Source organism: Pseudopodoces humilis, chromosome 2, assembly GCF_049639895.1.
Source record: "Pseudopodoces humilis isolate 2021_Gansu_Grassland_sample_001 chromosome 2, ASM4963989v1, whole genome shotgun sequence".
Classification (NCBI taxonomy): Eukaryota; Metazoa; Chordata; class Aves; order Passeriformes; family Paridae; genus Pseudopodoces; species Pseudopodoces humilis.
The window spans coordinates 3,710,893-3,729,615 of NC_142201.1; the positions used below are offsets into that span (position 1 = coordinate 3,710,893).

Sequence of the window (18,723 nt, forward strand, 5' to 3'; positions counted from 1 at the left end):
GGGTTGTTTTAGTAATGTGCTTTGTCAACTTTATTAACCACTATTCATGAGGACTCTGTCCTAAGGGTTTTCCTCTCAAAATTAAAATGAAGTGAACAAGAAGAAAAGCATCCTACAGTTACTTGTGCATTTATTTTATAAAGGTGATTATTAAAAATCTTTTGGCAGATAGGGAAGCTCAACTTTTCCTCAGCATTTTTCTGTGTCCCAAGATACATCTGGATGGTGAGGTTTGCTTAGTTTCATCCTCTTTACATGACTTGGGGACAAAAAATCAGACCCGAGTCAGCAATGTGCTCTCCAGCCCAGAAAGCAAATTGTATCCTGGGCTACATGAAAAGCAGTGTGGCTTGCAGGTCAAGAGAGATGATTTTCCCCTTCCACTTCTGTCTGTATCCAGGTCTGGGATCCAGAGAACAAGAATAGAATGAACGTGTTGGGTCAGGTCCAGAGGGGGACCACAGAAATGGTCAGAATGTTGGAGCACCTTTCCTGTGAAGAAAGGTAGAGATAGTTGAGGTGGCTCAGCCTGGAGAAGAGAAGGCTTTGAGGAAAGATTAGTGTTTCTATGTCTGCAAGGTGCAGGAATCTTATAGAAAACATGGAGACTTTCTACCAGGACCTGTAGAGAGCAAGGAACAATTATTTAAAACTGAAAGAGCGTAGATCCAGAGTGGAGCTAAGGAAGAATTATTTTTTCACTATAAGAGTGGTGAGACACTCAAAGAGATTATCCAGAGAAGCTGTGGCTGTCCCATACCTGGAAGTGTTCAAAACCAGGTTGAATGGGGCTTGGAGAAACTTGCTTTAGTGGAATATGCCCCTGACCATGGCAGGGAGGTTACACTTTAAAGTCCTCCTGCAACCCAAACCAACACTGAATCATCATCAATATAAAGAGTAGAAAGCCTTTTTTAAGACACCCATAAACTCCTTGGAGATCTGGATGAGACTTTGGAATGCCTTGCTGGTTGAGTTTTCCTCCCTAATTTGCCCTAAACTAGGACATTGAGGAAAATGTCATTCTGTTATATTTGTTTCTCCCACTTTATGCAGAGGGATTAAAGAAGGCTCCTTACCTCAGAACCAGGACATAACTGGAAGTGCTACAACAAGCCCTTCAGTTTTGTTTTTTTTACAAACAAACGAGGCTCATTACTGATAAACTCAACTTTTAAAGATTCTGTTGATCATCACAAAAAAGTGCCTTAACCCTGAATATTTCAACAGACATTTTTAGGAGCTGGTTTGTAAAGGGCTTCAACAGCTTTAGGCTCAGACAGTGCTGCGGCAGTTCTTGCACCATCATATCTAAATACTGCTCTATTTTTAAAAAGTAGGTAATATCAGGAAACTTGCTGGAAGTGGAAAGACAGTTGAGCTGAATCCTATTTGCCACTCCAGATGGGTAAATCATAAAATCATGGAATAACATAGGTTGGAAAGGCCCTTAAAGCTCATCCAGTGCCACCCCCTGCCATGGACACCTTCCGCTATGGAGTGGAATGAGCCATGGAGCTGCTGCAAGCTCCATCCATCCTGGCCTTGGACATTTCCAGGCCTGGGGCAGCCACAACTTCTCTGGATAACTAATCTTTTATCTTTTGGGTTTTTTCCCTTCAAGGAAGCCAACTCCTTTCAGCTGAAGTGTGTATATGAGTGAAGGGCAGCTATTAGCACAGAGTTAATTTACCCCAGGGTTCAAGTGCAAGTGAGCTCATTGTGAACCAATAGCAGTGTTTAACTAACAAAAATAGGATTAAAATACGGCCCCACTGAAGTCAGAGGACGTTTACAACTTGCTTCCATCTCCAGATTTAGAAAGAAAAGTCACACACCTGCCCTGCTGAGCTGATATATCTACCTTTCCCTCATGCCTTCATAGATAATTTCTCTTACACTACACCCAGAAATCCGGAGTTTGCCTGTTCCCATCATCCTTTCCCTTGAGCACTGACCTCTGCAGAGCATCCCTGGAGCTCAAGACGGTATGAGAGGACATTTCTACTTCCTCACAGCCACTTGCTGCCTGACCAGTCCTGCTCACCCCAGGCCAATTACTCAGCACAGCTTTCATCAGTGGGCTCCCATTTTTATTAACAAGAGGAAGAAAATTAAAATCTTTGCCAGCTCATTGTACAGCTTCTCTAGAAAACGCACATTTAGAAATGCTCAGTGTGAAGTGAAGCCAAGGAGAAAAACAAACCCCTCAAAAAATGAGTTTTGCAGGGACTATGTCACTGCTGAGGGAGAGGGAAGTTTAGCAAAGGAAAGCTGACTTTTTACTCCACTTTTTTCAATATGAAAAAAGTCTCTGATAAAGCAGACAAATGGAAAACAAATTTTCACCAAGTATAACCACTTAATAGGCTTTCCTTCATAAAGTATTAATCTACCTGCTCCCCTTGACCTTTTTCAAACATTTTTCCCCCATTTTGTCTTCCACCTAGAGCCTTGGTAATGGTGAGGAACAAAGAGGTGCTAAACAGTGATGAAGACAGCAGTGAATGTGTTTGCTTTCATGGCCTGCAAAAATTCTCCATGGGTAAATTTTGAAAAAGGCACAGGTTATACTAATAAGTGTCACACAAAAAGGATTTGGAGCAGGAAAAATTACTAAAGAAAAGATATAATTTTATCAGTAAGGTGGCTGGATGAAGGTGAATGTTAAACTGAACAGATGCAGCCTTGCCAAGTGACTCTTATAACAGCTGCTCTAAACCAGACGCCACCAGAACAGCGAATATAAAGTTATTGATGTTATTAATTGTACTGTGTCACATTTTGCACCATTGTTCTGTCAGGTTCCTGCAGGAATTTCTGACAAATACACTACTTACACTTTTCAGCCAGGTAGTAGCATTTTAACATGCCATTCTCTGGGGGAAAAAAATATGTCAAAATCTGAGGTATTTTGAAAAACCTGCTTCATTATGAACTGGTCCACTGTCACACAAAAGAGCATTTCATTCCCTTGGCTGCTGCGAGAAAACTAAAAGAAATAATTAGACACAGGAAAAAAATGTAGAACAGAGGCATTTTTCATTCCACTTATTAGTAGCTAGAACATTTCTGACAGGAGCAGGCAGAGATCCCAAGGAGAAATCAGCCACAGGGTGATGGCCAACATTTTCAGAAACATCCTCCTACCTTGCACCTGAGAGACAGAGGCTGGCACTCAGCAAGGTTTTCAAAACAGCTGGAGGTCACAAATGCACTTGTGTCCCCTTTATTTATTTGACTCCTTTCCTAAAGGTCAGAGAGAAGACCAGTGGAAAAGTCAGGAGCTGAACTCAGTTTTGAGCTGATCTGAACCCGGGGATGCCTCTTGGTACATTCTCCCTGCAATCAGCATTACACTGCTAAGAAATAGAGCTGAGCATTAAAGGTCATTGTTTTGGTGGGATTATAAACAGAAGTGTTCTTGGATAAGGAAAAACAACCCCCCACTCCTATCCTAGAGTCCAAAAAGCAACCTGAGGAGTGAACTTTCCAGCCTGATTAAATAAACCAAGGCCTTTGTCACAGAGGCAGCATCTATTCCAGGAAGAGCCAAGGAAGATTTTTGCTGATTCATTTGCTGCCAATCAAAACTGAATTATAAGCCCTGTCTCAGAAAAGAAAAAGAAATTATCATCAGAAGTTTTTTCATGGAGATTTTTTGTGAAGATATATATATATATATCTATAGATATAGATATAGATATAGATATATATATAGATATATATATAGATATATATATATATAGATATAGATATATATATATATAGATATATATATATATTTAGCTCGTTTGCTCTTCAAGGTTAAAACAGAATAATCATGGCTGAACAAATACTTCCCCTGGCAAACACAAATAAAATTTCAGTCACACTTTCTGTGCAGAAGAGTTGGAAGGCAAGGTCAGAGTCATGCTCAAATTGAGCTTTAAAAGCTCTGATTTCTTAGAGTCTTTATCTAGGGATGCTTTAGAAAAGTTCATAATGACAGGTTTTGTTGGTGGCTTCACAGCTTTGTTGCCAAAACTCATCAACTGCCACAGGTGAGCTAAGTTGGGGGGCAAGGGGGGAAAGAGCAAAGATGATTGTACATGGGTTATATTGCTTGCAATCAATCTGGTAAGGTAGCAATTAAAAAAAAATACTGTAACTAAATTTGAAACACAGAACAGATCTAAAGCAGATCAAGCCAGAGATGTCACACATTTTTCAGGCCTTAACAGAAAAAACAAAGCAAGGGGTTATTGTTGATTCAGCAGAGCCACACAGAAGCTAATTATCTGGTATTTCTAAATTAGTCACAATGTTCCCTGTCCATCATTTGGAAACTGTGGCTTGTTAATTCTTACCTGGTAAATATGACATGTCTGGATAAATAGAATATGTGGCTAAAGAAACACAGAGACAGCCAAGCTAAACAAAGTCCATTTGAAAGGGCAAAGTGTATTCCATATTTTACACAGGGCTGTGGATAAGTAGAAAGGTTGACATCAGATAAAGATGCAAAGCTGGGAAAGGATTGTGAGCTGCAAAGGCAATGAGTGCTTGGGAAATTGAACACAGAGACTGGATTATATAGTTGAGGACTCAGCTGAGCAGCCCACAGAATTGGAAAATTGTCTTTCTTTTGATTATTGGTGTATGTGGCTGATTTAATAAAAATAATCTGGATGATGCATAGAATAGGAGCCTCCATGTACTCCCTATCCAGTACAGAATAAATCAGCTTTCAAATATATTTCATATGGAAAGAGTTGAGCAAGACAGACAAGGTTAAGTGAAGGAAAAAAAGAAAGGGCTGAATATCAGGTAAATAACACACACTGACTGAACTGATGGCAGAAAATAGGAGTGTTGTGGATTTATGGGTGAATTTAAGTTAAGTATTTGTCAGAAAGAGTGAATCTGCTTGACTTCCCAGAAATACCAAAGTACAGATAGGAGATCTGTTAAACTGCTCACAAAAATCCTGCTCACGTTAAAAACCCCTCAGGCACGATTATTTGTGATCCCATTATCCCAGACACAGGAAAAGGTGAAATAGAAAGGACCTAGTACTACCTATGTAAATACAGGGACACCCAAGCTGTGTTCCCTCCAAGAACTTCCACCATTTTATCAGAGTCTGCTCTATCTGCACCATCCTGATATTTCTTCCCAAGCACTTCAAACCCAATTCTTCACCTCGTGCTCTTTATCCCCTTCCTGCTCCACACTCCAAAGCAGCCACAGGATCCTTCCTCCCACCTGGCTGTTACATCTCCCTATTCTTCCTTAACTAAAGGAAGTTAGGAAAAGAGTTTAGGAAAGTTTCTCTTTCCTAAAATCTCATCTGTGCCAGTCCCCTGACAGTGGTAGATGAGAGCCACAAGCCACTACTCCAAATTTGAGTTGCCCATGATTTGCACCCTCAGCACCATCAGACCTTACCAAGTTTGTATCTTGAATGTTTATATCAAGAATGTCATGAGACATCAGATGGAGTTATGATTCCAATGGTGCCATTGGAAAAACAGGCTACTGAATCCCCATCAGCACACGTGAACTTCTACCTTATACTTTATACTTGTATTTAAACTCTTAACATGAAAATAGTTGCAGTTCAAGGACAGGAGTTTAAATTCAGGTCTACAAGCAAATGCAAATCTCATGTCATAGTGACCTCATGTTTTTAATTGGTAGTGCAATGACAAAAAGGTTTGGCACAGTGAATATAAACTGAATGAGGATCCATTTTGTTTAGAGACTGTGCAGCCCTTTTAGGCTTTTGAAAGTTAATTATGCATTCCTAACACTGAGCAGCACAAAATGTTCTTCAGTGCTCTGCAGAGATTTTTTGGGGTTGTAACCAGATCACAGGAGCTGTTCAAACTCCATGGCAATGTGTTGGGGACGTGTCACATTGGAAGTGTGATTGGGAAGGAACTGAAACAAAAACTGCTTTTTGCTGCCTGATCAGAGGTGCTGCAAAACGTCTGTGAAAGCTCTCTAGTCCCATCCAAATAGATTTCAAATACATTGGAAAATTCCACAAGAATAAGAACTGCTTTTGGTTTGTGATCTATTCCCCCTACCCCCCCCCCCCAAATTTTATTTTTAGAAGAGCTAAGCTGTCTCCATGCTATATCAAGCCTGTTTATCCAATGTCTGTTTTGATGGATGGATTTAGGTCTATGTGACTAAACTTTGCCCCTTTCTGTCCAAGAAAGAAGGAAAATAACATAATTTATGTACATGAGGTGAGGCAAAGTGTTACTTTCACATACCAAGCCTTGTAATAGATCTCAGTACACTTCTACATGCTGAATTTAATAAAAATATCAGGAAACGTGTAAAGTTCTGGACCTAAATTACGTCACTGGACTAAATGGTTAGCTGGAAAAACAAAATCCCTCAAAATAATTCTATCAAAATTATAGAGCTGCATTTTGCAACAATCAAGATCCATTTCCTTATTCTTTCAGGTAAAATTTCTGCTTTCTTCACATCATCACCCAAAGAAAACACCCCAAAAAACCCCCAACCAAACAACAACAAACAAACCAAACAAAACAAAAAAAATCACAAAAATAAACCATCTGTGACACTTGGAAAATATCTCCATTAAGCTACAGGTTCAAAAGTTCAGCAGCTATGAAGTCAATCTATTTATTAATTTTGCTGCTATTCTGAACTGCATCCACAACTAGAGACTGTCCAAGCCAGTTAGATCAAACTCAGGTCAGTGCAGGGTATTCTCATGCATTGTTTTGGGGTTATTTTTAATCACTTTCACTTTTTCATAGGCTTTTTTCCACTTTGTGCCCCAGTGATGACACCAGTCCCTGCAGCTCCACAATCCACTGATATCTCTGCCTTTCTATTTTCCAAAAGTTTCTGGGCACTCCCTGATTGAGCAAAAAGTGATTATCACTTGTTCCATCAGCCCCTGGGCTGTCAAGCAATGCATTATTTTTTTAATACCTCCTCAAGCTGACAAGATTGAACTAAATTGCATTATCACATAGTTCAGTGCAAAAAGATGGCCTGAGCAATTCCTGCATTTTCCTCCACACACTTTTCTGAGAGCAGGACAGTTTATTTTTACAGTATTGCCACCAACAATTGCCTGCATTTTTTTATTCTTTTTTTTTTTTTCCCCAGCATGATTGCTTTAGGAGAGTTAATTGTGATATTAAATATTGTCCTTCTGCCTGCCTGTCCTCAGGGTAAAGAAAAGCCAAGAATGAAGCATGGAAATACAATCAAGCCTGACACATGTCCAGAGCATGGCCTTCTCTGGGCTCTCAGATGTTGTGACTTCCCAGGCCAAAGAGAAATAACAAAGTGAAAAGGCAAATATGAGCAGTGCAAAACATGTTTGGTCACAACTCAGCAACAGAATGTTTTTTTTCAAATATCTCTGAAAAGAACAAAATTATTACTTTCCAAAGACAAGGCAAATTAGCTGCAGGATGGGACGACACGTGAATACTGTAACACTCTGCAGAGTTAATCCTGAATTCCAGCTTCCATGGAGGAATCTTTGTCTGGTATTTCAGAAGCAGTCAGCACTTGTGAAATCCAGTTTGGAATTTACCATCAGAGAAGCAGAACGATGGAGTCTCAGCCCCACCCCTCCAGAACACTGGTGCACATCACAAAAATAACTATTTTTATTATGAAATGACACACTGGATGATCTCATCTCTACAAAGCTTTTTCTGCAGCTGGCATGGATAATATATCAAAAGTAGACCTCGAGAAGCTGGTCGCTCTAGGGCAGAGTTATTATTTTGAGATTAAATTTTTTGCACAATTTATGCAAAATTTTTCTGTGCCTGGCCAATGAATAGAGAAATGGTTACACAGAATTAAATACTTCAACCCATGGAGAAAGGTGGAAAGGGGATTGGGAAAGGTGGGGATATCCCACAATAAGCAAAACATTCCCAGAAGTAAATAAGTTAATCTGTGGGTGGGGGGCACAGGTATTATTAATTCTGTTTTCAGTGGAGTTTTCCTGTATTAAGCTGACATATTTAAAGTTTTGAATTTTTCCTTTTTTAAAGTTTTTGAATTTCCTTATTCTAGTGACAGAAGAAGCCTTTCGTGTCAGTACCCTGGACAGCGCACACACGGCTCGAGAATTCCTTTAAATTTGGTTTTAAAGAGAGACTCAGCTCGAAAGAAACGATCATCTGTGTCATCTCAGCTCATAACCTTCTCCAGTGATGGGAGCTGATCATTTCTGCCTGTGCTGCAGCACATTTTAATGCAAGTCACTGCACCTTGAGGTAAACACTAATTGTTAAAGGACTGTTTTCATTCTGAAAACCTTGCATTTATTCCTCCCGTCATTGTAACGAGCTCCAGTTGTATCACCACATCCTTCCAGCTGTGTCAGCTGGGAATAAATAATTTCTGCCTAGCTGTTCAGTAAGAAGCTGGAGAGTAAACTCCTACAGTCTTCACTTTGGGATAGTTTTTCCCAGAACTCAGACAATTTTCTAGACTCACCCAGGCGCTTCCTCAGAATTCATATACAAATATAGAATTCAGCTGCATCTCTTAGCAAAGCTAAAAGCAAAAGTTTTATCATCTCCTCAGTTTTTCTCAACATTCACTTAATTCATTGGCAGTTCAGTAGTCTCAGCAGTGCAGGGCAGGCTGCACCCACACAATCCCAGAGCACATTCCAAGGGGGACCCCATTCCATCCATGGTTCCTAGCAGGACTGTGGTGAGAACCCTCCATTGGAGAGAACAGGATGTGGCTGAAGGGGCCATTCAGAGCTAGGGCTGCACTTCTCTGTAACAAACGTCCTTGTTTTGGCTCCTGGAGATCAGCACAACACAGTGCAAGAGCAGGTTGAGAAGTGGGTGTGGACTTTGGGGGGGGTCAAGACCACCAAAGACCCCCCAAAGGGCTCCAACCCATTCCTAGAAAGGTCTGGAAGAATGAGAACTCATTTGCATGGAAAGCAAGAACTTTATCTCCAAGACAGGGAAAACTTATTTGTTAAATGCCACAAAGCCTGGGAGCATGTGAATCTCAAGACCCTGGACGATGGATTAACGCTAGTGAGCCTTTTCTTTCTCTGTCTCCCCCTCTATAACTCATATTTTTCCCTTGCTTTTCTCTTTACCCAAACCTGGGCACTGGATTAACCCTGGTGAGCTCTTTTTCTCCCTCTATTTCTCTCTCTCCCACTCTATAATTCATATTTTTCTCTTTACCAAAACCCATGTTCTTACACCAAGAGATCAGGGACCAGCACATCAATTTCCATGCCAAGTGTGTAATTCAGTTGTAAAACTGTTTATTTTGCAGACCCTCTGACTTTTGTTGGTCCTTTCAACCAAGAGCATTTACAACCCCTGGGTGCTCCTTTCCCCTTCAAGGTGGGACATCCAAATGGCAAATCCTCACTCCCTTCTGCTCACTGAGCTATCCTGGGATGTGGAGCAGGAGATGGACACCTGAGTTCTGGCCTCTCTGCTTGACCCTTAAGGTTGTTCCCAAAGGGGAGAGGATATTGTGAGACAAAGTGAGTTTGGAGCTGATATTTCTATTTAGGAGTTAATAATATTCTCCTTTTTTTAGGGTAATTCTTGTGCCCAGCCTGTCCTGTGTGATCAAGTGCCACCCTGTCAGGGCAAGATTTCTTCTCTGCCTGACATTCAGCCCCTTGAGCAATTTGACAAGGACCATTTCATATTTTCTTCTGGATGCTAGAAAATAATATTGACTAAGAACAGACCCACAGAAAACATCTTTTTTGAGGTATCCCTGTGTGACCTGGGGGTTGTTTTTGTAATCTGTTTAATAAAGTTCCATGTTGTTTTTGTATGCTGATAAATGTTTTTAATTACTTTCATGACAGTAAGTCAATGACTTAATGTTACAGTCCATTATCACAGTACTCCTTCTCTAAAATATTTTCTGAGTCTTCAAAAATAATTTTCATACAAGACCTATTTTCCATAAAACTGAAAATTATGTTGGCATCTTTTGAGGTTTTAGGGGTTTTTTTGAGGGGATGGGTTTCTTTTCTTGTGAAGGTCTTTTTCTTTTTTATTTCCAGATCAGCCATTCTGTGATTCAGAATGGGATTGCCACTTGGCTAATACATTTTGAAGTAGCATGAAATTAAGGTTCTGTACTATATTTTGAGGGAATGAGTAAATCTGATTAGCACAAGACCTCCCTATCTTACACTGCAATTGCACTTTGCTGAAAGCTAGAATTACATCCTGATTATGAACGAGATGAAACTTATGAAAATGATCAGCAAGTTATGCAGAACTATATATAATTATCTGTTAACTAATTATAGAAGGGTCTGAGTCAGAAATATTATTGAAGGGAAAAAGAAAAAAAAGATTGCCTATTTTTAATCTAGTTATCTTTAGATGGTTAAAATCACTTGCTGAAGGAAAAATTTTTAAGTCACTGCATCTATCTGGAAAAGCAGAATGTCCCAGGACTTGAATAAAGGAATTCCATTCTCAGTAAAACAACTAAAACCATCCTTTGGTCACAGAGGTAATTTTCTTTATAAAAGGTTAAATATAAAATATTAATACATGGTCCAGGTTTCAGCCACCTATAGAGTGAGGACAATTTTCCAAAGAGCCAAAGCCTTAACTTTCAAGTCAGAGTTTATCATAATCACTAATACATAAAGAGGAGAGTAAATTACAAAGCAAACAATTATAGACAAAAAATGACAGAGCAAAATATATGATTTTCATTTTTTATCACCAACAAGGGTCCAGCAAGATTTCTGTTGGGACTCAGATATCTTCCTTCCACCTTAGATTTATTTCTACTCATTCTTCTGCTGCAATCAATAAACTAAAAACCACCCCACCATTTAGAAAATATTTAAATACTTTTCAAACTATTTATCTTTTTTGAACTTCTGTTGTTATCAGAATATGTATGACACCTAAAAGAGATTGGTGTCCCTTTGTATTGCACGCTGTGAATTCATGACATGAAAGGTGGTACCTGCCCAGAAAATCTTTTACTCTTTTAAAAAAAAATAATTTTGAAATAAAAAAAAAAGGAAAAAACAATAAAAAATAGGGCAAAAATAGAAAAAGAGAACAAGGTGGGAACAAGACTGAAGGCAGGGATCTATAAGGCCTTTCCCCAAAACAAACACAGAAAACCAAGGACAGTCTTAAAAATACAATCAAGTCTCAAAAGTTTTGATTAATGGCTTTGTTCAGTAAACTACACAATCAACTATTAGAGGTTTTATTAAATGTCAGTATTTTGATAAATTTTCAAATAGAATTATTTTGAGGTTTTCATTGACCTTATTTCCCCTTCTCTCTCCCTCAGCAAAGTTTTGCCTCAGCTCTCCAGAGAAGAATTATTGAAGTCCCTCTACTTAGGCTTAAAAATAAACCCAGAAATTGGCAAGTACATCCTCTGTATTTCCTAAGAACCAATGTGATATTTCAGTTTAGCAAAAGTGACATGATGATGGGTTACAGAGAGATGAAATGAAATCATATTGCTAAACCTAACTCCCTAGGACACCATGGGAATACTACATGAATCTTCATATTCATGAGGCTTAATTATAGCAAAATAACCAATCTGTAAAATACAGCTACGTTCAAGTACTGATTTCAAGACTAAAACATGAACAAAGAGAAGATGTTTCCCAGGAGATGCCTCTACAAGATGTGCAGAGGCACAAATGTAAGCAAAAATCAAAAAAGACAGATCAACAGATCCTATAACATGGAGGAACTAGAGCAACAGCCAAGGAAAGAATTAACATTCCTTTGGGAATGTAGGAAGTTTAAAATATTGTATAAAAGGTCTACAGCAGCTGGTCTTCTTGTTACATGGCTATCACAAAAAAAACCCACCAAATAAATCACAGAACAGAGGGATTTCAAAACATTAGGGGACAAAGAATACACATTTCTTTGCCAGGAGCAGTAGCAATAGGGACAGACTTTTTGTAAGCCAAACATTTTGAAACAGTGGTCAAGCAAAGTCTATTATGTCATTCCTGGTGATTTATCAGTTTTTATCGTTGCTTGAGATGCTGTCATTTCCATTTTTTCAGGTGGGACAGAAGAAAATTGTCACTATACAAGTGATTTCAAGGAAAACCACTTGACAAGTGGCCAAGTAAACCAGTAAAAATGTTACAACCCATCCTAATTCCACAATCCATCCATCTCTGGGCAGAAAATGATTTTAAGTAGTAAATATCTACATAATCTCTTTGAGGTACTTCTGGTCCTAGAAAAAGACTTGTACTGGCAGATTTAAATCTGCATTTCATTAGCCTGTGGTTAACAAGCTGAATTTCTTGTTCCCCTAAGGGAATATTTCCACCTTGCTTGTTTTGAAAGATGCTCTTCTTTACCTTTTCAAGAAAATCCTCCAGGCAGATTAACATGAAAAGTGATTGTCTGTACAAAAACTGAGAAGTATTTAGAGCTATTTTTCCCATGAATTTGGCTCAAACCTCCTCATTTAGAATGTAACTAACAAATTATTCTCTACATTATTATAGATAAGGCAATTTCAGAAAAGAATTGCACACCAGACCACACCTTTGAATGAACAAAAAAATCCCAACTAATGCCTACACGTCTGAGAGATGGCTCGCAAGAACCAGCCATAAATCCTCTTATTTCAGAAGGGACTGGAAGTAAGATTTTTGTCATGTTTATTCTCTTTTGCCAGCTGGAGGGGTTTTATCTTCATGCTTTACATCTTTTAAAAAGTCCTCCAAAACACCTACCAACAACTCCACACACTCCTGTATTCTATTTAATTCAGTGTCAAGTTTTAACACTTTATTAACATCCTGAGGAATGCCAAAGCTGTACTTCCTGCAGCTTAAACCTGAACTGGGAAAAAATGGGAACATGTACTTTAAAACACATAATTTTATGAAAATCATTCTTCTTCCATGAGATATGAATCACAAAACTTATGATTTCATTACCTACATAGAGCATTAATGTTTTTGGATGCTTTCAACATTTGTTTTCTACAAGATTTTAGTTCTGTCACTTTAGACACTGGAAAAAAAAATAAACAGAAGAAAACTCCAGCTTCCCAAGCAGCACCTATTATTAAAATGCTAATTTTCATTTAAATATAGAAGAAATAATAACATTTGCATTTAAACTGCAGTGATTTAGCTCTGAAAGGCCAGAAATTAAGTTACTTATCTTTTGTGGGGATTTTATAAATCCCTGTCTCAGTAGCAAGTGGTGAATAGAAACAAAGCAGCCCAGCTCTGGTCCTAGCTTATTTTAATTTTTACATCTGTAAAATAGGAAATCACAATATTTACAATTATGGAACTGCTCCCACAGGACAAGGTGCTCACTACAACACAAATGGAAAAGTATGAATGGTCCCATGAGTTTTATAAAAAATGGGAAAAAAAAGAAAAAGACAGACAGACATCTGCCTAAGGAGCCAGAGAAACCTGATTAGATGTAGGGTTCAAAAGAGCATTAGGTTTCCAAATGGGTCTGAGGCAAAAGAAGCACAGCTCTGAAGAGCATAATATCCAGGAAGACATTCAGTGTTAGATACCAAAATCAATCAGTTGTGTTCAAATCTAATCCTTGGTCGTTTATTGCTTTAGCTGAATATATGCTGATAGTGCAAACAAAGGTTTTCCTTCAGTGTGATAAATGTGCTGTGAGACTCACAGGAATAGTTTGAGCTTTTCTATACCCCTACCAGGGGAAAATTGGACAAAGGGAGTTTTTATTCATATTGTTAAAGAAAGAAGATGTGTTTATTTGGCTTTGTAACCAAACTGAACAGAAATTTGATTATTCATGCAGCTGCTGTAAAAAGCCCAGTCAGTGACTTGTTTTACCTATTATAAAACAACCAAATCAGTCATTGCCAGAACCAGTTCTATTAAATTCTATTAAATGCTAAATAAAAACTTATATTTGCCCTTTACTACCAAGACACAGAAAGAAAACAAATTTTCTCTGTAAAGAAATGAGTTATTTTTAAACAACAAGATTTTCAAAACTGCATCTGTCTTGAACTAGACATGTTTTGGTACTGGAGGTTTTAACTTCAGAGGAAAGTTTTCACTTAGATTTAGAAATGCTTTTATAGCTAAAATTCAATACTAATAATTTGACAATAAAATCCCTCTTAAAATGAAAGACATCAGCTTCTGACCAAACCTTCTACAGAAATGAACACAGCAGATTTTCAATCGTGGAATGGTTTGGGTTGGGAGGGACCATGAAGATCATCCAGTTCCAAACCCTGCTGTGGGCAGGGAACCTTCCACTATCCCAGGTTGATCCAAGCCCCAGTGTCCAACCTGGCCTAAATTTCCCAAAGTTTGTTTTCAAACAAGGTACACAAAGCAGGCTGCAACTCCATAAAATAAATCAGGAGCATTCAAGGAGATTTAGAACAGTTAAAGATATTTAAATGTGAAAACAAAAAGCCCATTCTAAAGGAATCCTTCTTTGAGGAGAAAACAAAATCCAGGCAAGAAGCAATTTTCTTGGTGTCAAAAGATCACTTTAAAAGGGATATAAGTGGCAAAATCTGAAAGAAATGTCACAATGTAGCACTTTCCTGAATATTCTGTGAAGGAAAAGAAAAATGAAGAGAAATGGAAGAAAGAAAAGACTGCTCAGTACTCTTTTTCTGTTTTAAAAGAATTTGAAATGCATGAACAGTTTGCATGAAAAATATCAGACACCTATTTTAGAAATGCACAATACTGCTTAAGAACTGTGAACCAATTTTTTTAATTCTCAGTGATTCTTATTTTCTTTAGGATTAGCAACACAACATGAATATTGTGAATTCACAATTCAAATGTTTTGGGGTTGTTAAATCAACAGAATAGTAGCAACTTAAAATCATAATCAAGCTGGACTGACATTCTGACCCATGTTCAAATCTAGGACAGCACTGTCAGTATCCTTGAGGGTAAATAAAGGGATTTTACCTTTTAGAATTTTTTAATTTTTTTTTTTTTTTTTTTAATATTACTGAGCAGGAACTTCTCATTTTTAGAATCCTCTGCAACTTAAAGCCAGAAAAGTTTTTTTTTCAAATAGTGTTTCAATATTCTTAATGTTCAAATTAGTTTAATATTTTTGGTAATTAATATGTTCATCCTTTGGGTAGTGTTAGGTGATCAGCTTTTTGGATAGCACCCACAAGGAGTGAATACAGTAAATATAACTAAAAGTGATTTTGGAAGGGGGAGGATACAACAAACAAACAAAAAGCCAGGGCCTAACAAACCAAAACAAAGGAAACCAACAACTTCAGCTGCTGCATTTTAATAAAACAGTCTGTTATCTCTGTGCTCCTCCCTCCCCCTCCCAAAACAGACATGTCAAACTTGGATATCTCTTGCTCTAGGCAATAGACTGATGCATGGTATAACCAGATGTCCTCTGCTTATCATTAGACAAGACACACATTTCTCTGACCTCCACGCTGAAATATGCCCCAAAATTCACTTGCTTTGTTTAAAAGCAAAAGCCAAAGATAACCACGTTACACAAAGCCACCATCTACCTCTGTACGTGTTCTGTCTGCACAAAACCAGCCAACATCCTCCCTTTTTCAATCCAGAAGAGAGATTTTCCATTTTTAGACAATTGCTTGGAAGGCAAAACCTTCTGCTTACGAGCAGAACACACCAGTGACAGTAAACCACAGCCAGAAGGCAATAATCCATTTACAAAGGGCAACATAAAGATTCTACAATCCCCATTCATATTCTGGTGCAGTCACCTGCTGCTGAAGCATCTCTCCAAGCAGAGTTTTAGCAGCAAGGAGGAGCAGGAGCAGTTAATGGGAGCACTCTGCCATACATCTTCCTCTCTCTCCTCTGCCTTCTCTTTAGCTCTGTGTGTTCACATCCACACAGAGGTCACGGTCCCACAGGACACAGTCCCAGGGTGCTCCATCTTTAGTGGGACAATTATCCTCAAGCTCTGCTCAGCAGAGAGGGAAATGACAGCTCCCTCCCCAGAGGCAGGCAGCTGTTGGGCTGAGAGATGCAGCAGCATCCTGTGTTTGCTCCTTAGGGGTAGGACAAAGATATTCAGGAGAAATCCCAAAGGAACCACAAGGGGACAACGCTGCCGAGACCTTGGTGGAGTCCAGAGAAATTTCTTGTAAGGTCCTGCTCCAGACCAAGGCAGCAGCACCTGAGGGGGTTGCTGCAGCCTCCTGCAGTAGCAAGCAGCAGCTGGCCCTGCAGATCCCGGGTGCCAGATGTGGTGGTGGAATGCAGAATGTCACTGAACCCTCCCGAGGCTCCCCTGCGCCGTGGGAAAGCACGGAGTGTGGCCAAGGACATTCAGACACTCTGGCAGGCTCTGCCTTCGGCAATTGCCTCATTTGCTGGAGCCTAGAGACTGGCTTGTCTCATCAGAATACTGAGGTGAATAATAAAACACATCCCCACCCTAGCCACGGGAAGAAAATACCACTGGAATTATTTTCCATAAAACTATTGAGAAGCTTTGCAAGATGAGGACACTCTCTTCATTTTCCCTCTGATTAATAACCATGGTTTTGACACAAATGTTAAGCACCCAAGGAGGTTTTTTTTTTGAGACTTCTTTTTTAGATGAAATTGAGCAAAACAGAAATAAGTATCATGGCTTTTACACAGGAAGAAATGTCTGGCATTTCTAGCAAAAAGGGAACTACACAGGGATTGTCATCGAGGTTATATATTAGATATTAGCAAAGTCTGGTCATGCACAAACTAAAATACAGCACACTGTGTTTTAGAAAAGAGAGGAATCCACACATTTGTGAAAAAGGAAGTGGTAGTAGCAGATCCAAATCTGGATGATTCAGTTTTTTCCAACACAAAACAATTACAGAGGTCAAGTGTTTCCTTTCCTCCTAAAACAGAAATCCATCTTTGAGGAAAAATAAAAGGGACATGCCTCTGCATAAAATAGGAACTCTAAAATAACTGTCTCTGTGCACATTGAGAAAATCAGATGGCACATTTTTTCAAACTTTCATAATTTCATTTTTTTTTAAACTATCATTCTATAGAACAAGTACTTTTCTATAAAGATATAGTAATTGAATACATAATAGAGCAGTCAGTGGTGACAGTCCAGTGAAAAGGGAATTCCATTAAAGAACAACTTGCTTTTAAAATCATCCATAGATAACAGAATATCGAGCTGCTTTACATCAGCAGCTTTAAATACACTTTTACAGTGACCTCTGGCACATAATAGGGTACATTCTTTCCTCTGTTTTTTCAGTCTTAATCAGTTCTGTCAACAGGTATTATATTATACTGCTTTTATATCCCTGCCTAGTCACAATATTTTCAGCAATTAGGTGTGAAATCAAGACAAGTAAATCTGTTAGTTTAAGAACACTATATATGAAAAATGTCACCTTCCTTAATTGACATCAGCAGAGTTTCTTCATCACAAGCTTTGCCAAGTGATGGTAACACAAAACCTACAGATGAAGCAACTGAGTCCTGGGCTGGTCCCACAGTGTGGGGAGCAGGAAAGGGGATGAGACCCCACCTGCAGAGCTGCCCCAGCCCTGGGCCCAGCCCAGGGAGCAGCTGGAGCTGCTGGAGAGAGCCCAGAGGAGGCTCCAGGATGAGCAGAGGGATGGAGCAGCTCTGCTGGCAGGAAAGGCTGGCCCAGCTGCCATTGTTCAGCCTGGCCAGGAGAAGCTTTGGGCTGAGCTCAGGGTGGCCTTGCAGGGCCTGAAGGAGCCCCAGGAAAGCTGGAGAGAGACAATTGCCAAGGGCTGCAGGGCCAGGAGCCAGGGAATGGCTGCCAGTGGCAGAGGGCAGGGCTGGATCTTGGGATCTTGGGCAGGAATTGTTCCCTGGCAGGGTGGGCAGGGGCTGGGATGGAATTGCCAGAGCAGCTGGGGCTGCCCCTGGATCCCTGGCAGTGCCCAAGGCCAGGCTGGACATTGGGAGCTCCTGGGACAGTGGGAGGTGTCCCTGCCATGGCTGGGGTGGCACTGGAGGAGCTTTAAGATCCCTTTTAAACCCAAGTCATTCTATAATTACAAGAACAAACACAGTCACAATTGTGAGTTCCCATGAGCAGGAGCTGGCTGTGCTGCTTGGGGAATAAAATACCTTCCACTACATTGAGGCCCACTGCAGAATCTCTCTCTCTGTCTTTTCTGTTCTAGATCTTTATTCACTGAAAGGAAACAATATTCTTCCCTCAGAGAACAGAACCTTTCTTTTGAGGGACAGCAGACAACCAACTTAGAACAAGGTATGAAAAGACTAAAATCCAACTCAACCGGGCAATTTTGTTCAGCATTGTTTTCTGATCTAAGTGTTTTCCACTTGAGAGAAACAAGACAGGCTTCAGAATTTCACAGAAATTATCTTCATCTCTTGTCATGGGAATTTCTGGGGAAGAGACTTGCTCTTCTCTATAGGGACACACACATTCTGACCTCAGTTACCAAGAATCCCCCAAAGGCTCTTTATCCTACACGTAAGGGACATGCTGCTTTTCCTCAGACAGGCCAGGTAAACATAAAAAGTGCCCCAGACATAAAAACTGAGCAGCTCCATTATCCACTTAGAATTTGAGGGCAAATGCCAAACAGCTGTAGCAATAAAAAAATATTCATTTTCTGATCTATGCACTGCTAGATCTTCAACCTGTAGCCAGGGTAGCTTTATATGGGATGTTTAACAGGTGGAAGGCTTAT

The 18,723-nt window shown here is 39.5% G+C and overlaps 1 protein-coding gene across 1 annotated transcript in view; it reads right to left on the reverse strand.

Moving 5' to 3' along the window:
- DSCAM (DS cell adhesion molecule) overlaps positions 1–18,723 on the reverse strand; it is a 439,258-nt gene that overhangs the window by 336,118 nt on the left and 84,417 nt on the right. The gene's annotated exons all lie outside the window — the stretch shown is intronic.